The sequence below is a fragment of the Schistocerca americana genome, chromosome 6 (assembly GCF_021461395.2).
Source record: "Schistocerca americana isolate TAMUIC-IGC-003095 chromosome 6, iqSchAmer2.1, whole genome shotgun sequence".
Lineage (NCBI taxonomy): Eukaryota > Metazoa > Arthropoda > Insecta > Orthoptera > Acrididae > Schistocerca > Schistocerca americana.
In genome coordinates, this window is record NC_060124.1 from 517,101,177 (window position 1) to 517,125,100 (window position 23,924).

Sequence of the window (23,924 nt, forward strand, 5' to 3'; positions counted from 1 at the left end):
TATGCACTCGTAATTTCCCTCGTGTTCTTATTTATTTCATTCATCTTTAACTCGTTTAAATGATATTCGCGCGTAACTAATAGTCACGTTAAATGTATCATTTTATGGCAGGTTACATTCGTTTGTTTACGAGTATGATCCGTTCCATTCAAATGGCTGTGATCATTATGGGACTCAACATCTTAGGTCATAAGTCCCCTAGAACTTAGAACTACTTAAACCTAACTAACCTAAGGACATCACACACACCCATGCCCGAGGCAGGATTCGAACCTGCGACCGTAGCAGTCCCGCGGTTCCGGACTGCAGCGCCAGAACCGCTAGACCACCGAGGCCGGCATCCGTTCCATTCATAGATTGTCCATTGCAGCACCTTTGCCTTACGTATGACGTAGTTGGTCAGAACTGAAGGGTGGTATCGGACACTAGAATTTATCCAAAAGCAGTGTCGAAATGGAAGAAAGCTCATGCCCGGCCTAGAGAAGTTTACTAGTATCAAACATAGGCCACAGTTTGAGAAATAAATTTCTGAGAATGTTCGTTTGGAGCACAGTATCGTATTGTAGTGAAACGTAGACTGTGGGAAGACCTGAACAGAAAGAATCGAAGCATTAGAAATGTGGTGCTACTGACGAATGTTAAAAATCCGGTGGACTAATAAGTTACGGATGAGGAGGTTCTGCACAGAATATGAGGGAAAGAAATATATAGAAAACAGTGGCAAGAAGCAGTAATAGGATGATAGGAGATCTGTTAGGGAATCATTCAATAACTTCCGTGATACTGGAAGTAGTTTTAGAGGATAAAAACTGTAGCGGAAGGCAGATATTGGAATACACTGACCAAATAATTGAGGACGTAGGTTTCAAGCGCTGCTCTCTGATGAAGAGATTGGCACAGGAAAGGAATATGTGGTAGGCTGCATCACACCAGAGAGGATTGATGACTCAAAAAAAAAAACCTAAAAAAATAAAAAATAAAAAAACCTCTATCGTTTCTCTATGCGCTCATGAAAGGTAGTGCAATGTCTTTTCCAAAACGCATGTGTCGCTGAATTTCATTTCATGGTTCCCATCTCGAAACATGATTTGCGACCGGCCGATTTTTCGGTAATTCCCAGACGACAGTTCCTTTTGTGTTCGGCTGTACGGGCGTTAACATTTCTTTTCATTGTACCAATTTACACTTCTACATCTACATGGATACTCTGCAAATCACATTTAAGTGCCTAGCAAAGGTTTCATCGAATTTTATATTATTCCAATCTCGTATAGCGCGCGGAAAGAATGAACACCTTGCCTGCAACTGCATAGCATTTCACGTCCCTGGCTGTTGCTGGGAGGAGCCGTTCACCTTTTACCGTTCTTAAATAGCCATTAATTTCTTGGTAGGTCTAAAGATCGTTTGAAACACATACCTGGCGAAACCTTCCACGATGCAATCCGCTTCATGTGGGCTGGTCTGCTACATATGAAGCCATCACTGTGACATTAGTGTGTTTGGCTCACATGCTGTCAAGAATATTTGTCCCCATGTGTCACCACCCATGTTGTCCTATTAGATGGACCGTGATGTAAGATGCTATGACGTCGTGTCGAATGCTGACTTGGCCTGCCGATTGGTAGGCCGTCTGACCCAAATGATTCTCAAGATTAAGAGAAATTGGTGCCCTGAACTGGATCAGTGTTCATATACTTGTGGACTACCTATCACTGGCGTCAGTACTGGATGCTGATTCGTGTTCATTAATGCTTACAGATTGGCGGTCATCACATCAGGCACCAAGAATATGACAAATACTGGAAAAATCTTATAGAAGATGTTACAAAATAATAAACAGAGAATTACGTGCAAATGACATGAACACCATTGATCCTAAGATTGACTTTATCTTGGCTAGCGTGATGGAGTATTACTGGCGTTGAGGAGTGGCTTTGCAGTACAAAGTCATTTATAATGACCTAATAGGTATCCTCATTACAAGTCATCACATGTCTTCAGTTTGCCGGGTGCTCTGGCCGAGCGGTTCTAGACGCTTCAGTCTGGAACCACGTGACCACTACGATCGCTGGTTCGAGTCCTGCCTTGGGCATGGATGTGTGTGATGTCTGTAGGTTAGTTAGGTTTAAGTAGTTCTAAATTCCAGGGGACTGATGACCTCAGATGTTACGTCCCATAGTGCTCAGAGCCATTTGAACCATGTCTTCAGTTTTGCTGCATTGACTCATCAGTTTGTTTCAGTATCTTAAGTACTTCATCAGACCCCTCACAAGTGTTATTGCGTCCTGCCTAATGCTTCTTGCATAATGTTATGATAGTGATGGAGGCGGGTTGGTATTCAATTGTCTTACACTTTTCCAGTGAGCTGCCGGCCGCGGTGGTCTAGCGGTTGTAGGCGCTCAGTCCGGAATCGCGCGACTGCTACGGTCGCAGGTTCGAATCCTGCCTCTGGCATGGATGTGTGTGATGTCTTTAGGTTAGTTAGCTTTAAGTAGTTCTAAGTTCTAGCGGACTGATGACCATAGATGTTAAGTCCCATAGTGCTCAGAGCCATTTTGATCCAGTGAGCTTACTCACTTTCACATGCAGAAGTGTTGCTGTTATAATCTTGGTGACTGCCTAACTGTGTAGAAATGTTTATACCTAGTGGCTGACGTGTTGATTCTTCCATGTACTGAAGTAATGCTGGGATGTAGTGACTTTAAAAAATTTTCTCTCTGCCATTCCGTTACCATCTTAATGTGTAATACCATTATACTATATATACATACAAGAAGTAACATACCGTTATTAGCTATTCTTCCTCGTGTTGCAGTTGTAATGGCCAGTAGTATGTTTCCAACTGTGTGTGGTACTATCAAGACCCAGCACTATATCATATCTCACTGTTTTTCTTTTTTAGTTTGTTTTGTAGTAGGCATTTACGAGATGTTATCGCAAGAACAGAGTCATTTTTCAATTTTCCTGTTGTATCGTGTTGATCGCCTACCTCCTTCAGGTTTTATCCCAAAATAACTACATAATATCTCTCAAGTAACAGTGGTTGTTTCATTTTTGAGGTGAGTTTTATTAGGTCGCCTTAAGCGAAAAGACTTGAAGTGCGAGTGGTCCACATTTTTCACTCATCTGTTTGAATGGAATGGGATAAACTGAAACTGTAGAGTTTCGTTTTAGCATTGTAGTACGTGAGGTATCACTATTGCTGGGAGCGAAAAGTGGCTGAAAAGTTGTGCACTTCTCACGTTATCTGTGATGTATCTTCTGAACACGAAACAGCCTGGACAAAAGCACCACAGGCGCAAAGATGCGAGCTGGTGCCAGCGCCATAGAGACAGGATAACGATTTCTCCTCGGCCAATTGCCGACAGAGTACAATCCGCCAATGACTGTGCGGCAACGAACAGAAGCTTACTCGAAAGATAGAAGAGCAGCTCCTGCACTTGACAGTCTAGATCGTTGTCCAGAGATAATTTAGATAGGGAACGTCGTTAATGAACTCTTTCAAGTGAACAGACGGTTGCTGTAAATTGCATTTGCTATGTACTGTGAAGTCTGCCTACGATTACTTACACTTATCAACCGAGAGAGGTGGCGCAGTGGTTAGACACTGGACTCGCATTCGGGAGGACGACGGTTCAATCCCGCGTCCAGCCATTCTGATTCAGGTTTTCCGTGATCTCCCTAAATCGCTCCAGGCAAATGCCGGGATGGTTTCTTTCAAAGGGCACGGCCGACTTCCTTCCCTGTCCTTGCCTAAGCCGATGAGACCGATGACCTCGCTGTCTGGTTTCCATCCCCAAAACAACCTACCAATCAACTTACACTTATCCATTGAGAGTCTTTTTGTGTTGTTTTACATGTAGTGTTCAGGAGTCCCATATTCAACTAGTTACAAAGAGAGTAAACCATTTAACTCATTTATGATACTTTATTACTAATTTGATAGAGTTTTGTAGAACCTACGTTCTCCTATACTGTTACCTGATCCTGTGGCGTAGCTGTTATGTTGTGGGAGGGAGAAATTGTCTAAGTGGTGTACTGCACTAGAAACCGTTACACGAACTCACAAACTCGGCTTACCGTAACAGTGGCAACTCGACCTCTACAGCAGTGGCGACGTGGCCTTTACAAAACTGGCGACGAGGGCTTACAAAAATCTGTTCATTAAACCAACTTATTGTTCTTCATCTGTGTGTTAGTAAGGTCACGTGACGCAGGGAACACACAAATAGCGTCCCAGAGAGAAACGAACAGCACTCCACACACGTATGACTTAACGCGCACAACACCATCACGCCACAGCTCCGAGCTGACGCGCGGTATCGAACGCTCCAGTTGGCTCAACGATATTATGAATGAATTCGTAACACTGATATTGTTTCTGGCCATAAACGCGTACCAACCGACCGACCGACCAACAAAGTATATGTTTGCTGGCACTTTGGCCAACCGACCGACCAACTTTCCTTGCCAGTTGGTCTGTTGCGTGCGACCATTCGACAGACAACCCGCCAACCACTTCCATCACCGGCCCCCCTTCCCCTTTTACTAAAAATAACGATGCCATGTGTAGCGCTGTCGTTCCAACCGCCCCCAGAAGTTTGTGACGGCTGAGTAAAGTCGGTCGGATCGTGTGAAAGTTGCACACGAAGTTGATCGGTCGGGTGACTGGTGCCTGTCTAGGACCCTTAAGTGAGACTACAAGAACAACAGCAGAGTACAGGTGCGGCTCAGGCAGAGCCATTTATTGAGCACGCCGGCTGCGCGGACACAGCTTGTAGTTACACCGCAGGCTGACGCGGCCCGGCTGGCGCGCGGCGGCTGCGTTGCGGTCGCAGGGGCGGCAGCGGCGTCTCCGCCTCCGCGACATGCGCCGCCTCTCCTCACTGCTGCAGGTCGAACTGCTGGGCGTCGGCGAGCGGCGGCGCAGCTCCTCACGGCGCTTCCACCTCCGGTGCGGCGCCTCCCAGCGGCTGTCGGAGTAGTAGGCGGCGAGGGCTGGGGCCGACGTGTCCTGCACGACAGGGTCAACACTTAGCGGGGTCGAGTCAACTGCCGAGACCGAGGGGACACTAGCAAGACTGGCAAATTTCTGCGACACAGCAGGGAATTTCGTTGCAGTTATGAAAACCTACGTTTCTAGGATATGTAGATTTAGAACTTGGGTTTCCAAACTTCTGCTCTGACGGAAAACTTTGAGAACCCTGCGCTGCGATGGAATACCTTTATTTTGATGGTTAATAATTTTTTTTAAATCAGAGAAACTTGTCTTAGTCAGTGATTATTTCAGTTTTAAACCATAGCTACTAATACAAAAACCACAATAAGATTTGAAAAAAAGCTGTTAGTACTGTCAAAAAATCAGAAAAAAAACACCATGTTACTGACAAGTTTTTTCCAGAGCTTTTGTTTAACACCAGTGTTCCGCGGAACAGAATTTGGGAAACCCTGCTTTAAGGAAAACTGTTTACAATAGTGGCCAGAATTTATTCTTTGCAATTTTATGGCAGCGGTGATAAAATACAGAGAGAGAAAGATTGCATACAGTTTGCACAGAAACCTATTACCGTTTTGAGATTCCAAGCACTTTTTTACTAAGTGTGTACATAAGCAAGCAGTAAAGGAAACTAACGAGAAATTTTTGAAAGGAATTGGTGATGGGGGAAAAAAACAACTTCGAGGTTTGCCGATGACATTGCAAGTATGTGAGAGACAGCAAAGTCCTTCGGAGAGCTTGGGTTGAGTTTTATGGGGGAGGAGACCAAACAGCGAAATCTTCGGTCTCATCGGATTAAGGAAGAAGCGGGAAGAGAGTCTGCCATGCCCTTTCAAAGGAACTATCCCGGCATTTGCCTGGAGCGATTTAGAGAAATCAGGGAAAACCTAAATCAGGATGGCCGGACGCGGGATTGAACCGTCGTCATCCCGAGTGCGAGTCCAGTGTGCTACCCATTGCTCCACCTCGTTCGGTTCTATAAAAGCTTTTCAGCTTAGAGGATAGTACCTTGAGAAGTGGTTATGAGATGAACGTCAACAAAAGTAAAGCGAGGGATATGGAACGGATATGGAACTAAGAGAATGCTGAGGCTACTAGATTAGGAAATAATACACTAAAAATGTTAGATGAGTATTCATGTTTGACAAATAAAATAACTGTCAATCACTGAAGTAAGGAGGACACCAAATGGAGATTAGATTATTTATAATAAGAAAAGCATTTTAGGAAGAAAAATGGATTTGTTTGCATCTAATCCAAAGTTTATACGTTATAGACAATGTTTTCTGAAGACTTGCGTCAGGGATATAGCCGTGTACAGAAGTGAAACGAGCATAATAAACACCTCAGACAAAACGAGAATAAAATTCTTTGAAATATGGTAGTTCAGAAAAAAGCTCAAGATTTGACGGCTGGGCAGGATAAGTAATGAAGGGGTACTGAATGTACCCTGGCAAAACAGAATTTTGCGGTACAACTTGACTAAAAGAAGGGATCGGTTGACAGGACACATCCTGAAACGTCAGGAAGAAATTTTGGGAGGGTTGGGGATATCATGTAGGGGTAGACAAGGAATGAATACTCTGAGAAAATTCAAATGGACGAAGGTTGTAGTAATATCTATTCAGAGATAAAGAGCCTTGCAAAGGTTTGGCTACCATGGGCAGCTGCATCAAATCACACTTCAGACTGAAAACCACAAAAACACCAACAACAAGGTTGCCTGACCGTTGAAATATGATCCTTACACAAGTTATGTTCAGTTTGACAGGCAAGTGTAATATGCAGTTGTCGACATCCTTAGGTGATCAATATAGCTATGGAAATTTCTCCTAAACTCTTGGTACCAATATCAGACGCAACACAATGCAGGGTCTATGGTGCCTTTTCCATTCCTAAAATCAAATTACAGTCTACAGAGCTGAAGCTACTCACCCCAGATGACTTCAACGCCAGCCTCACGAGCACCCCACCGTGAAGTCCGCAGAAATCGCCAAGGTAGATGGGACTTTCCTGTGAACAAAACGACTGATGAGCTGCATGGTAGCCAAAATCTAACTATACTTTCTGATTTAACATGAATACGTTTAAGGGTACAATAAAAGTTGTCAAGCTTCAGTGAAATTAGACAATATCGACTTGAGGAACTTTAACCTTAATTATGTATTCGTTCGATGAGACATCGCATGCCAATACAGTGTCTTATGGTTGGTGATGCTGACCAGTGCCTCCAAACACCACTCTCCCATTTTGCTGAAACACATACAACGCCGTAGCGGAGGAATGACTCAACTGCTTCCGAATGAAGCCTGAGTTAACAGGGACGAGTATGGATACCAACCTAGTGATTTCGAAGGTATGAGAGACAAGGAGAGGAAACCGGGAAAAAGGACATTTACTTCACAAACTCTACTGAATAATCGAGTTTTTCTTAAATGAATCTAGTTTCCTAACTTTCTTTATCAGGGCAACATCAAAGGACTGGAAGCTATAAATATCTGTTCGAGAATATAGGTTTTGTTTCTTATAAGTTGGAGCGAAAATGCTGTAATTTATCGATTCAAAATTCTTAGCAGCATGTGGGCATACTCGAAACAACCTTAGCAACACGTGGGCCCGCCTGAATGTTGCCACGGTTGTTTCGACCATGCTGCACAAGCTTCACAGGGAAGTGCTTACACGTCGTCAGTTAAGTCCTAATCTCTCCCCACACGATTTTCATAGTTTTGGAGCCCTGAAGAAAGAGGTTCGTGGCTGTTGATTTGCTCCAAAGGAAGAGGTGCGTGTCTGGCAAAAAGCATGTTTTCGTCGACAACCGCAAACATTTTTCCATGAAAGTACTAGCCTTCTTTTTTAGCTGTGGGATAATTGTATTAACAGATGCAGCGATTACTTTTGAAATAATAAACAGTTTACTTATTTCTATTCCATCTGCCTCGTTTCGATGTGACAGTCCCTTACAAAAGTACAGAGAGCGGTTCTCTAAATTCGAATGACATTTCATTGGTGTTACCATTAACATGGATACAGAGGGATACGTTCATGAGTAGTGGCATAAAAGTTGGAATTCGACCATACGGTGTTTAAAACTACGTGTCGCTAAGTAATCTTGCTATTGTCCAGAAGCAGTAACAGTAAACCACGATACCGTATAATGCCGTGGACATGCTATACACAATATGGCTGCTTCGAAGCACTGCTGTGTTTTAACGCCTCCAGAGTAAGGAACCACGGCGATGCTCACCTGCACACTGTCCCCCAGAGGAACTGGACTGGACACCTCCTCCTCCTCCTCCTCCTTCTCCAGCTGGACACTCCTCTCCTCTTCCTCTTCTTCTCCCCTCACACAGCACGAGAACCAGCGACGGAGCCTCCGCCACATCCTTGCGGACAGAAAGCACTTTAGCTGTAGTTGAGAAATACAGCTGCAATTAAAAGATACGGCAACGCATAATGATGCAACCTCATATAACATTCGTGACACCATGACGCGAAGTTTAGAGATCAAAGGATTTAGGCAGCACCGTACTACACTGCAAATACAAATTGCATGAAATACCTAATTTTTATCGGTTTCATAGTGCTAACAACGAATATAACAAAGAAAAATTAAACTTAGCTCAAGCATTCATATTACAGAGGAAACTAGAATAAATTTATTGCCAATGCACGTGGAATTGCTACATGCGCAAAAAATGCAAACAATATTCAATGCTCAGTGCGTACTAGTTCAATATATTACATCAGTAAGTATTGTAAGTGGTAGTTACAATAACTTACCGTTATGTTTTCTTCTAAACTGATTGTTATATGTTTCATGAAAAATTTTATAAAGAAAATGAATCATGAAGGTAAAGTCTATACGCAACTGAGAGAAAAGCTGCCACGACAGAACAAATCAAAAATGAAAGAGAGTATCTTCGTTGACCCATAGATTCTGGACCTTTAGAGACAAGCAGTTTGATGAAACGTTAGATGAGAGAAGGACGCTGCCTAGGAACGTTTCAATAACGTTTACTTCAGTTACTTAGGTAGTAAGAGAGCACGTAATTAAAAGTCACTTGTGGGTGAGCTGTTGTGATGGTACGATTACCTTGGCTGTAACATGTCTCTGAAAGACACTTCCCTCATACCGACCTCGACTTCTGTCCTGAATATCGCATAACTCTTCCTGACGAACACTGCGAGCGATTTTATCAGGTTACTGCAGTGTCTGAGAAGAGGTATGGTATGCAGGGAATTGGCTTACTGGTATTTTGACAGACCCCTGCTGGACTATTGTTAGAGATGTTCCAGCTATAACTTACAAACGGTAAGGCAAGCAGAAATGCGCCGCCGGTTTATAGTGTAATCAAAAATTCTTCTAAATGTTACATCAGGACTCTCGAGATGGTAAAAGTATTTATCTACCGCTATTTTATTGCTTCATTAGTAGATAAACATTGCGTTGCCCAGGTATTTATTTATAGCTGTGTGTCCACGCCCGTACCGTGCAGTGTCTGGCCTTGTGCTTAATGTTCATAATCTCGTATGTCCTGAACCATGACTCGTACAATGGTATAGTTTTGTTGCCGCTCTAAACTGCATATGTCGATACTGTATGCAACAATGTGTTGAAATGGATTTCATGGAGACGAAGTAATAAATTTAAACGTCATGCACAACGCGACAGTTTTTCACGCATATAATTGTTTATGACGTCGTACTCCTGTATTAAGTGTCACACAATAATATAATTTTGTAGTTTCATTCAGTGCTACATGTGCATACTGTCCGCATAATGTGATGCAAAACAGTTTGTAGTAAAGGAGTAAGAAATCATGACGTCATGCCTCATACGGTACGTTTACTGTATGAATAGAGGAAAAGTGGCGAGGTATAAACCTTTTTCCTCTCATCATTTTGCAGGGGTTGTCAAAGATAAAAAATCTCGTAAAGATTTGAAATTATATGCAAGGTTTGTTCCAAGTCGCTAAGTGCTATCATTCTCAAATACTTGATGAATAGATTCTGAGAATTCACAACGCGCTGGCTACACTGCTTTCTCATCCCCACCCCCACCATCTTGCCAGGCCGGTGGTTCATATCCCCACAGCGATTGTTGTCTGATAGTAAGGTACATGTATACCAAGTTTGCTTGAAATAGATCCCGTGGATTAGGAGGAGATGTGGATCAGGCGTACACTCTCTCTCTCTCTCTCTCTCTCTCTCTCTCTCTCTCACACACACACACACACACACACACACACACACACACACACACACACACATGTACAAAAACACATCACACATACATACTCTTATATCCATTTTCGTGATATGTGTGGAACATAAATTAGAGTATTGTTTGCGTATGTTTGGTAATATTTATAAGAACCTGTAGAAAACAAGTAGGCAAAATTCTTCAGCTGTGCTATGGTTGGCAGTGTTCCAACGTATGACCTAAGCTTCCAATACTTCCACCGTCTGCGTTTTAAGAGTCGCTGCCAGGAATAGTGTTTATCGGCGGACCAGTAGGGAGGAAATAGATAATGACAGTGTGGTACAGGACGGCTTTGCTCGTACACTGACGTCCGCTTCTGGTCTGCTGTGTGTCCTTAAGTTTATCCTCTGAGACATTGTACAGGGTGCAGCCCCTAAATCCAGGCAAGTGAAACACTTTTTAAAAAAGCAATTTTATGAAACAAAATAAAAATGAATATGAAAATCCTGCTACATATAAATAGTTGTATCTTTCAAGAGTAACATTACTCGATGTAACCTCCTTCAGCCGTAAAGACCGCCTCTAGTCTTGTCCTGAAGCGATCGCAGGTACACTCTATAAACAGCCCTCTCCATATTCGCGAATGCTGCGTCGATAGCGGTGCGCAGAGATGCAAAGTTAGGATGCGTCGTGTTACTGGTAACTCTTTAGACTACGCTCCAAACATAGTTGTCGAAGGAGTTCAAATTGTCTGTTCGGTAGGGCGGGGGGGGGGGGGGGGGGGTACTTCTTTGACCAGAACATGTGGACGTTATGCGAAAGACAGTATTGAAGTAAATGGCTCGTATGTAGTCCTCCTCTGCCGTTCGAGGCATTGTTCCCTCGCCGACATCACTACTGACGTCTATTTCCTAAGCGATTTCCCCGGGTCCTCCGAAATCAGCGACTGAGTCTTTTCGATGAGGGATGCAGTTCGTGACACGCGTTTCCTCGAATGAGGTTCCCCGCCGCGTTAGCAGAACGTTCCCCACACTTCCCCGAAGCATTATACTTGTCCCGAATATCGTAAACAGTTGATCTCGGCTACCCGAAGAATCGAACTATTTCAATGGGCGAACGCCCAGCCCGAAGGCTTTCGATAGTCGCGGATTTCGGTTGTACTGCGCACCTGTCCGTCCCATCTCGGCCATTTTGAGGTTCTGACTGCTTGCTAGATTCCTCTGGCTTTCTAGAACCCCAATCGCGGCCTCCGGCGGAACTGCGACTGGCGGGAAATTCAAATTTAAATCTTTGTGTATTTAAGCGCCGCCCCTTGTACATCGGACGTCTGTATCCTGCTGGGCCCCTAAGTTGGAAGGGAATGCACCTGTGGTGTGTGTAGCGACCCTGGGCTGCGCTTGCTCTTCGTGTTGAAAGGTGCTGTCACATTTTCTGAGTTCATCTTGCATGACAGTGAGTTTGAGTCAACGGGCAAATTGTGTTCCTGTATTAAAGCACGTTGTAAAATCCCCTTCTGTGTGACTTGCATTTACTGACGAGCCTAGAAGGAGTCATAAACATTGTTGACTGCTTAGTGAAAGAAATATAATTTAATAATTTAGATATGCACGCAATTGGAGGATGATTCTCTATGAAATCGTTAGTCACAACACACAAAAGGGACTTTCATTACCGAGAGAGATACGAACGGATTATTTCCTAGTGCAATATTGCATGATTATGGTTAGTTTTACGATCTACAAAAAGGACACCTGTCGCGCTTTAGATCAGTAGGCAAGAAGCAGTGAGCTTCCCGGATGAGGTGACCTCCTTTTATTACCTCGAAAAACCGCTAAACTCCTTCGCCTTCTCTCTCTGATAGGGGTGTCACCAGACTGTAATAAAAATTATGTACACCGATTTCTTCTCTAGAATGGTTATTATTTAATAACGACCGGACTTACTCCCATCTCCACAGAATCTGTTCAACGTTCAAAAATCAAAGACACCAGAATGTGACAAAACAAGGTCAACCTTAACATATTTACCGTTTCTCTACAGAGATCGTAATATTCCATCTGGCACCAAAATTATTTATTGTCAAGTTTCACCACAGAGTGTTTCTTTGGGCGCCGACAGTTCTGCTTGTTAAGAACAGTGATTAGTAGATATTGATTTGCTCTGTTGCTTGTTAGATTCCCTTTACAGCTGTTAACTGAAAGAAACATTGCGCCAAATTGTGTCTCACATGTGGGAAGGAGACGCACGCTGGTGCAACACGCAGTGGACAAGGGAAGCTAATGTTGTTTGTCCCTTCTATTACAGTGAATGTCCTGTATCTATTATAATAGCATTTTCTGATCTTAGTTAAACGTATTGAAAGACTGCTGTAACACTTTAGAAGCAGCCCCATTCCCTGTGTTTGTGTAAAGACGTGCCGAAGAGAGCCATAACTTCTTTCTGTAGTTGAGGTTGTATATGTGTATTGCCTTCTTTAATATTTTACTACAATTAAGCCCCACTTGCTTGTTAGTCTTAACTAAAGTACATTCTCCTGAAGCGTATTAAGAATTTTTGACAGTTGCATTATATGCCGGCCTTTCTTTTTTGTGTTATTGTAACGATTTTCGGAATTCACTGTCACTGGCAAACATCTTTAAATATTTGAAAGGCTATTTGAATAAAGCTGTCTTGATGAGTGGGTTAGTGTTAAATTTAATAAAAATTTCAATGAATGTTTTATGTAAAATATGTGGCTTAAGCTCAATCACTCGCTCAATCCTTTTGATCCTGATGGCCGAGCCCTCTGCACCACAGTTTCTTTTTGTTCATAATTTTGTATGTTGATGCCTATTGAATTTTGTCAGTGCAAGTGTTTCGTATGGTCAGAGTGATTCTTCACAATGATTAAGAAACTATTTTTGTACTTTAAACATTGCAGCTCAGTCAGCAATCGGGATAATCTAATACATAAGAAACTATCAGCCTCGATTGCGGTAATGAAACCAATCTTTACCTAGGTTTCAGCCCAAATAATTGAGCCTTCTTCAGAGGATATACCTGAATCTATAATTTGTCTAAGAGAGCATAGTCTAGGATAAAACTAAAACAGAATAAAAATGTGACTACGCCAATTCAGGATGTTTTAGTTTTATTTCTAGACCATGAACTCGTAGACAAATTATTGATTCAGGTACATCCTCTGAAGAAGGTTCAATTATTTGGGCTGAAACCTAGGTAAAGGTTGGTTTCATTACCGCAATCGAGGCTGATAGTTTCTTGTATATTATTAAGAAACTGGCTTAGCGCCCACTGCTTTGCTCGTGTCGATTGTACACTCTGCACAGTGTTTTTTAAACTTTTTTCTTTAACCGAATTTTTATGTTCACAAATTTCAGGATCTTCTAAACTTTGCGCGCTAATTAAGGCCATAGAAGCATTATACTTTCGGAGTGTACTTCTGACCAAAAAGCGATTCTGGCAGCTAGACTTTGAGGTCTTAGTTAATGCTGTCTTTTGAGTAATTAGTGATATTGCCATAACAACTTTCATCCCTTAATATATATTTCTTTAGCTGTCAAATACAACTTTTCGTAGAATTAACTTCAGAAATGTTTCAATGTAACAAATTATTCTCATAAAACTCCTCATACTGTTTCAACCCCCTTAGGAGGTTGAGTTTCCAAAAACATTGGAAACACGTTTTCTATTTAAAAAGAAAAAAAAAACTAACCTGGAAGTCAACTACCAATTGTCATAGATGTAGCTTCAAAAATGCTTTATTGCTACTTTAATAATGTTTTAAAATGTTATGCATCGTTGGAGCAGCAACCATAAAATGAAATCTTCTTGGGGAAATAGTAAACAACCAGGCATTTGCAAATTGGAAAGTTTATTGAAACGGCTTTACCATGGTTTCAACGAGTGCGCCAGCTGTACTTTGGCGAGAAAATACGATATAACAATCACCATGTTGTGCATCATTTAATTTCTTATGGAGATGAAATTTTGTATTTAGTGATGCCTTTCGGCTATGTTTTAAAATACCTTTGCCACAACATGTAATCCAGTTGTCTATATCTCCTTGTGAAGAATAAGTGTTTATAAAAGTTGGAACCATGGTAAAACAGTTTTAATAAACATTCCAATTTGCACCTGATTAGCTGTTTACTATTTCTGCAACAAAACGTTAGTAATGATTTATTTTCAAAAAAAACTTTGTCCTAATATTCTACTCCTTCATTCGTTTAATATCCAAAAATCCTGATGTATGAATCTTGCTTTTCTTAATTTTGACCTATAAAATAAACACCAGTTTTCTTATATCTAGCCTCAAAATTGCCTTACTAGCGACATATTTTAAAAAATCCTCTCGTCCTCTATTCATCCCTTTAGGGGTACAATTACGATTAGTCTCTTACTAAATGATGCCAACCATAATAAGATCAACATCGATTCAAAATTTAAAGATTTGGTCCTTAGCAGTTTAGACTGGGTTATGATGAGTCAGTGACTCACTCAGGTCCTATTTCATCCCTTTAGGGGTTGAATCTCCAAAAATACAGAAACACGTAATTTTCATTTCTGTCCCAGAAGTCAAATACTAATTTTATACATGTAGCTTTAAAAATGATTCAGCAGTTCTTTAATAATGATTAATGATTCGTTCCAAAAACCTTTCACCAACTATTTCACCCGCCCCCCCCCCCCCCCGCCCCTCCAATAGGGGTTAAATTTCCAAAAATATTGAAAAACGTGTTTGTTTATATCTGACGGAGAAACCAAATACCAATTTCCATCGTTCTAGCTTCAAAATTGGATTAATAGAGACGTATTTTCAAGAAAAACCTTTCATTTCGTATTTCACCCCTTTCGAGGTGGAATTTCGAAAAATCCCTTCTTAAGCGATGCCCATAGTATAATACTACCACCTTCACCAAATTTCAAGTTTCTGTCATTACAGGTTTGGGCAGGGAGGCGATGAGTCAGTCACGGAGGACATTGCCTTTTTGTATATAGAAATTTGCCACACAAAACATTTGTAGTGTATGACAGTATTTCTATTTGAATATATATTTATGCAGATGGTGTAAAACAAAACATGGCACGTTTATCGGAAGCTGGAGCTCAGTATTTGTTTTAGTGACTATTTTTCACCGTTTTACGTCCAAATAACACGTAGAAATACTATGTTGTTGTTGTTGTTGTGGTCTTCAGTCCTGAGACTGGTTTGATACAGCTCTCCATGCTAATCTATCCTGTGCAAGCTTTTTCATCTCCCAGTACCTACTGCAACCTACATCCTTCTGAATCTGCTTAGTGTATTCATCTCTTGGTCTCCCTCTACGATTTTTACCCTCCACGCTGCCCTCCAATACTAAATTGGTGATCCCTTGATGCCTCAGAACATGTCCTACTAACTGATCCCTTCTTCTGGTCAAGTTGTGCCACAAACTTCTCTTCTCCCCAATCCTATTCAATACTTCCTCATTAGTTATGTGATCTACCCATCTAATCTTCAGCATTCTTCTGTAGCACCACATTTCGAAAGCTTCTATTCTCTTCTTGTCCAAACTATTTATTGTCCATGTTTCACTTCCATAGAAATACTAAATGTAAGTAATTTATAATTGTCAACATAAAAAGTCGATCGTTAAACAAGTACACTAATGCTCCGAATTTGTTTCCGCATAGCATGTCTTATTTATGGAAATATAACAGGGTAAAACTGCTTATCATTGCTACTCACCACCTTGCAAAGACCGATTATGAATAACGAACTAGCGGCATGTATTGCTTTCACTATGAGCTAAGTATTCCAATGGCCGCTACACAGCGTCGTGCAGGAGAAAGTACAGCTGTGTACTGTATACTGTAAGCTCACAGATGATCTATCAAAAGTCAATACTGCACACAAAAATCAAAAACTGAAGCGGAAGAATTTTCTCTTTCGTACACGTACTGCCGCTTGCCGACGGCAAGCTAACGCATTATTATATGAGAAAAAGTACCACCACAGCTGTATCTTGAGAATGTCTTTATTGTATCACACGACTAGTTTCGGGGGCACGTTACGGCCATCCTCAGACCCCAACACTGCCAAAAGAGTATTTTATTTCCTTGGCGCATTTGCTGTGGGATCCTTGTTACTAGCACACGTGGGCTAGCTTTAATCGGGAGTCTATTCTCGACAACATGTTGCCTCCAATGCCATTGGACTCCTGATGGAAGCTAGCCCACGTGTGCTAGTAACTGCGATCCAACAGTGAATGCGCCACGAAAATCAAATGCCTTTTTGGCAGTGGTGGGGTCTGAGGAAGGCGGTAACGTGCCCCCGAAACTAGTCGTGTGATACAATACAGACATTATCAATATACAGCTGTGGTGGTACTTTTTCTCATATAATAATGCGTTAGCTTGGCGTCGGCAAGCGGCAGTACGTGTACGAAAGAGAAAATTCTTCCGCTTCAGTTTTCGATTTTTGTGTGCAGTATTGACTTTTGATAGATCATCTGTGAACTTACAGTATACAGTTTTGACTTTAGAGTAAGAGTGAGTGGCAGGAAAGTGTACTCTGGCAGAGAAGGTACGAAAACATCCTATCCAACGCGGCGGTAGAAGCAACATGTCATTAAATCGTCCAGAGAATAGATGTGAGGACGAGAGCAGTTCGGAAGAAATCAGTGCCTCTGCTGAGAAACTGAAAGACAATGGCCAGGATTTAAATCTGAAATACCGATTGACTGGAGTGTTTGCTCTGTTGTTTCTCAACACCTGAGATGTAAAACGTCTATTGTAGACGTCACGTTGCAAGAACCAAGTCCTCGAGGCTGAGACTTCACAATAATTATTGCTTGTCCAAATTGGCCATAAGTTGATATACCACGTAGTAAGTTTGTACCGAATGCACTGGAAATCAACGGTCGAATCGTCCTAGCAATGCGCCTGCTTGGACTAGGGGTAAAAGTAACTGTAAGGTTTTGCGTGTTCATGGAATTGCCACGGCCGATTAGCCAATCATTCTACGATAAACCAGTGGATATGATTTCGAACGCAACGTTAAGAGCACGACAGGCTAGTCCTTGGATGGCAGATTAATGGTGAGAATTTTCTAAAAGCAGAATTTTTCCATTGTTCATGTCTGTAACACGTTTCAGAACTTGAAACGCGTTATTCTCGGAATATGATTTTTCATAACGGCGCGCAACCTAATCCCACCAATTTCAATCTTTTTTACTTGAATGTTTAACAATAACTTTGAAACAGCATTTCAGAGGGAAAACGTAGGGGATTTTTGATTGGTTGGTTTAAACTATACTTATTAACAAATGGCAGTCCCTTTTGGTGAAAAGTAAACACTCTTATCAAACACTCACCAATTACGCTAAAACCAATGTTTTTAAATCCCCTTGGTGAGTCACTAGCTACACTCATGCTGATTACATAGCCTGTTTTTCTTTTTTCCAGATTCAGACTGGCACCAGTTACAGTGCGTGCCGCAGATCGCCTCAAATTCGGCACGCCTCACGAGAATTGCTGCATGTCGCCATTTCATAACATTTTCCGACATAATAATTTTCTCATACACAGGGTGATTATAATTAAAGTTAAACTTTCAAATGCTGTAAAAATAGCACCACTGCTCAGGATGACGTCAAATTGCAACGGAGTATCATCGGAGAAGGGGGAAAACGTATGGCATAGGAAAAAAAGAGTGTGAAAATTGATCAAGAGATGGCGACCCATTGAAGTTGGTATAAATGAAATGAAATGTCGTGCGACGAGGGCCTCCCGTCGGGTAGACCGTTCGCCTGGTGCAAGTCTTTCGATTTGACGCCACTTCGGCGACTTGCGCGTCGAGGAGTTGGTATAAAGACACCGAGTACACGGTGTTTCCTTCTTTCGCGTCTGCGACGTTCCCCATGACTACCTGAATGCATGATCGCGCTCTTCTTGTAAAGCTGTATTACAAGAACGATGACTTTGCACACCTCGCTCTGCAGAAGTTCCGGACACTAAAGGGTTTGAAAAAAGGCGTTGGTCTGATGACTGCGGTGGGTCTGGAGGAAAAGATTCGGAAAATCGAAAAGACGGGTTCTTTTGGTGTGCAACCTGGTAGAGGGAGGAAACAAATTGAGTCGACGTCAGTGGAAGCAGCTCAAATGGTTCAAATGGCTCTGAGCACTATGGGACTCAACTTCTGTGGTCATCAGTCCCCTAGAACTTAGAACTACTTTAACCTAACTAACCTAAGGACATCACACACATCCATGCCCGAGGCAGAATTTGAATCTGCGACCGTAGCGGTCACGCGGTTCCAGACTGACGCGCCTAGAACCGCACGGCCACACCGGCCGGCAGTGGAAGCAGCGGCCACAGCAACGCAGGAGGAGACGAGTGGTGGTGTGCAAGCGTGTAGTTCACGGAGAACTGCACGAACATTGGACATAACCGTCAGCACGGTGCGTAAAATCCTACGAAACACCAGCTGGCGGGAGTGGCCGAGCGGTTCTAGGCGCTACAGTCTGGAACCGCGCGACCGCTACGGTAGCAGGTTAGAATCCTGCCTCGGGCATGGATGTGTGTGATGTCCTTACGTTAATTAGGTTTACGTAGTTCTAGGGGACTGATGACCTCAGAAGTTAAGTCCCATAGTGCCCAGAGCTATTTGCACCATTTAAGCCTACGAAACATCCTTCTTTGTTATCCATTCAAAATCACCCATGTGCACGAGTTCCTTCCTTTTGACCTGGCAGCTAGAGAGAACTTTGCCTTAGATTTTCTTGCCCGCATGGAAGTGGACACTGAATGGCAATGGAAGATTTTGTAGGCAGACGAAGCCCACTTCCATCTGACAGGATATGTCAATACATAGAATTGTCGAATATGGGCAACGGTAAATCCACACGGAAATCAACCAGTACCACTTCATCCTGGATAGGTCACTGTGTGGTGCGGGTTTATGGTATCATTTACCATAGGACCATGCTTTTTCGAGGAGACAGGTGCTTCTGGTCTTGTTACCTGTACCGTTACTTGTAAGCGCTAAGAGTGTCTTTTGCGCAACCACATCATTCCAGCTCTCCGACAGCGTGGATGTGTGGATGGGATCACTTTTATGCAAGATGGCGCACCTCCGCACATTGCAAATCCAGTTAAGCAGCTGCTAAAGTGCCATATCGGAAATGCTAGAATTATGAGCCGACATTTCCCTACAGCCTGGCCGTCCCGATCACCTGATCTTAATCCTTGTGACTTCTGGCTGTGGGGCTGTCAGAAAGATGTTGTGTTCAGTGTTCCGACTGCAAACTTAGCTGCATTGAAGGCACGCATTGCGCAACACATTCTGAACGTTGCCCCGGAAAGACTTCGATCAGTAGTGGAGCATGCTTTTTCTCGATTTCAACTTGTTGCAGAAAATGGTGCACAGCATATTGAACATGTTTAGCGGCTGACACGCGGAAATTAATAATCCGATTTGGTTTTGGTTGATGCTTTTTATGCGGTTTTTGGCCTCAGGACAATTAAAAACCGACGTGATTTATGCTTTTATGCGGTTTTTGGCCTCACGACAATTAAAATCCCGAGTTTTCCGATCAGATGTGATATGACATTGCAGTGGTGGATGGGCTGACGTGACTAACTGTATCACACTTTTACACCCATGCACACTGAATAGTGTAGTTTGTATGGTTCATTTGTCATTTGTAGTCGACCACTATTAAGGGGACCACACCGTGGTTTAGGTCGAAAAAAATCGGATTTCGGTTTTCTTCATATTTCGATAGATTAAGGTTTTATTTAAGTACTCTGAGAAGATTTTGCTGAAAAAAATATTGTTTCGAGCATTTAAAGAGCATTTTCCTACCACGTGTGTTTATGTGCCATGCCCACTTTTCTGTCACCCGCTTTTCTGCATAAATTTTAGATCTTTATATCTCCTACATTGCACATCAGGAATTTTTTTCACTCCCGAGTGTGTTGGCTATCCTTGGAATCCAACGGTCGGCATTCTTTTATTTCTGATGTTTGTAAACAACACGCTTTCATATGGTTCAAATGGCTCTGAGCACTATGGGACTTAACTTCTGAGGTCATCAGTCCTCTAGAACTCAGAACTACTGAAACCTAACTAACCTAAGGACATCACACACATCCACGCCCGAGGCAGGATTCGAACCTGCGACCGTAGTGGTCGTGCGGTTCCAGACTGCAGCGCCAAGAACCGCTCGGCCACAACGGCTGGCAACACGCTTTCAAACACGCGGTTAGTTATGTTCAAGTGTGATTGCAAGTAGTTGTTATACTTACGTTTGCTGTGCTTGTTTACGTGTGTTTAGTTGTGTTTATGGAAGATGACGAAACGTAAAGGCATTTTCAAAAACGACAATTTAGAGGAAAGAAGTTTAGAAATCCTTCTGTAGAAGAGGTTATGTCGCCTGGCAACGATGTTTCTAACTGAAATTCTTCAACTAGCGTAACTTCTGAATTATGACACTTTCGATATTGGTACGTATTTTATCATGCAGTAGCAACACCTCTTGGAGCACCATTCCACAATGGTGGTTTTCTACAAACATGCTGCCTCATACACATTCTTCATTCTCCGATAAATGGCTACCGTGGATCGTCCTCCGGTAGCTAAGAAAAGAATAACAGCAGGTTGGTCCGGTTTGAACACATTTGGTAATAACCTCGCCATAGTTCACCTTTACGCAATTAGTGCATGAGCCCTTCCGGCTTTGCGGCTATCGATATTAGTTCAGAGGTGCTAACCTTATGGCGATGGTGAGTCGGTCGCCAGGTGGCGCGGCGGTGAGCGGAAAGACGGGTCAGCGCGAGTGAGTTTGAGTTGGGAGGAGAGAGAAGTCGGTGTGTTTACCCAAGGAGGGGAGGTAACGCGGTCGGTGAAGAGGTGTTTATGAAAAGGCATTGTACAGGTGCCAGTTGTAGCGGCTGTGTCTTGAGATGGTCTACGCAGCCAAGCAGTTGGTGGCCGTTAACCGATGACATTTTATTGGGAGATTGTAGTGGCGACATGCTTCTCTGATGCTGTTGGACGATTATTTCGCTGGACTGATAAGGTGACGTCGTTCTATTCATCTTTTTCACTGGCCATGCACCTTCTGCCTCACGTATTGAAAGTGTACCTGACCTGAGACAAACTATTAGCGAGTGCTGAGTTTTGAAAATCTGTTAGTAATCCACGTTGTGGTCGGACTCTACGAAATATGTTGCACAATTTTGATGGGACTCTTGTTGCTTGATGTCTAAGAGCGTCGGCATTCTGCCTTACCACCCCAGCCGAGAGGCCTACTGTGTGTTTTAAAACTGAGTGTTTAGTTTGTTCCAGACAGTCTGGTGGATCTTGAACTGTATGATGTACCAAGGTACGCTAACTCCGTGAGGCACTTGTGCGGAGGTTTGAATGTCGTCATCCACCAAGGGGTCGATTATCTTAAGCAGAAAATAACATTTGGTGGTTGTTTTTTTTTTGGGGGGGGGGGGGGGGGCATCAAGTGTGGATGAGAGCTCAATGGGTTACTTAAAATATCTCAACCCTGAGTTTAATTGTTACTTTTAAGCTACATTTAGCAGTCCCAATTTGTTTTAAATCTTGCGATACTGCTGCTATGTCTTATTATGTAAAATTGTTTTAAGTGATTGATTTTGTTTTTATTAACATAGCACTGTTTGAGACATTTTCTTGTAACGTGTTGTTGCTGCGTCATCCCCACACGCGATTTGTTGGACTACAATTGTGTCGTTCTGCATCTGTGCCTAGGCGGTGGGCCCTTAGGGTTCTCGCTTGTTCCTGAATCGGACGGAATTGAACGTTCCTTTAAGACCCGAATGCATCCAATAACAGGCGTCTGAATTAACCGGTTGAGGAAGAGGAGCACCCATGAAGTGAAGTCGGACGCACCTACTGTACTCCACGCCCTCGGTCGGCCGGATAAATCGGGTCCAATGTAGTAGCCCGTTCCTGATTTTCATTATTTAAGGTATGGTCTAGTTTCTGTTGTAGTCCACACCTCCACTTTGTCAAATTTTCCGACTGTTGTTTAACTTCAAAAACACGCAAGAGAGACAAAAAATCACACAAGGAAGTATCACCAAACATATTCATGTAAACAAATACCGCAATGCACTTGAAAATGACAGTAAATTCTCGCAACGCGTTGTGCTAAGCACAAAAAAATAAGTTACTGGCGCAGTTTTCATTATTTAAATCATAAATAATTTGATTGATTCCTGAGTGTTTGAGATCGTTAACAGATATTGTTAACAGACGTGACAAATAGGATGAATAGAACAGCGGTGAGTTGCGTCACGGTTTCGTTTAGTACGCACATCAAGGTCTACTGTTAACATTTCGATAGCGAGAGTTACAAGAAGGGCCAGGTAAATATTACTTCCTCCCATAAACATGTATTGGAATGGCCATGAAAGGAAAATCAGTTAAATTAATGCAAATACGATGGCTTACCCACACTCTTTCCTTCGCACCATTTGGAATGAAACCAAAGAAAGAGAAAGAGTGACCGTGGTAGAGAAAGTACGCTTCACCACACATCGTAATGTGACCTGCGAAACAGAGTTGTAGATATGGAAATTCAATCCAGTTACGTTTTCCATTCCTAATGTTTGCAGATTTCACAAACGATAGAGTAGTTAATGACTACACTAATTCATTCACATACAGTGTGATTGTAATTAAAGTCCCAGTTTCAAAACGGTTAGAAGAAAAGAACCACTTTCGGAATGATATCATATGTGAACGGAATTTCCGGAAAAAGGAGGAAATCTAGCGAAAGCAAAAGAAAAAAACAGAAAACACTAGATGCCATTATAAGCGGAAGAATATGCATAATAAAAGATGCTGGATATGTAGCTGTACCTCATTTTGCGTGATGCTGGTAAGGCTTTTTGACAAGAATGATGACTGTGCGCCAATAGCTCTGTAGAAGTTCCAGACAATCACAGATATGAAAAAAGACATTGGTCCGACGCCTGCCAAAAGTATAGAGAAAATGATTACAAATATCAAAAAGACAGGTTCTTTTCAAGTGCAGTGTGGCAGAGGGAGGAAAACAATTGATCCCACCGCAGTAGGAGACGCGGAAACTAGATTGCAGGAGGGATCGAGCAGTGGTGTGCAGACATGCAGTGCGCGTGGAATTGCCACAACTTGTGACATGCCTGTGAGCACGGTGCTTAAAATTCTGCGGAACATCTTACACCGCTATCCACACCATATCAACTGCGTTCAGGAGCTGCTTATTGCTGATCCGTAGAGATGGGCCAAACGGTTATTTTGGAATATCAGTTATCACGGTTAAAGTTATTTTTATCTCCATTCTTTTTAACCGTTAGAAATAACTGTCAGTTATTTTTCACTATCGAACTCACCAGACGGGGTTCCAGTTAAATCAGTTTAGTTTCTCATTATAAATGCGAGTAGCGTGAAGTGGCAGGAATGTCACATGGTTCTTGCCGCAGCCCTAACGTGTGTCCACACGATGCCTCTTTCGTCATTCACAATCTTAAGACTCACAGTTTGGCGACGTATTACAGTGACAATAGTCCAAAGACGATAGTTGAAACGGCCAAGAGTTTCGCCGCCATGTTTATTCTTTGTAATTTACTGGCTGTCATAGTTTAGCGTTTTTTTTCTATTCTATCGCTTGAGCCTTGTCCCGCAGTTACACAGGGTCAGCCACCGTTAATCGGATTTTCTTATTA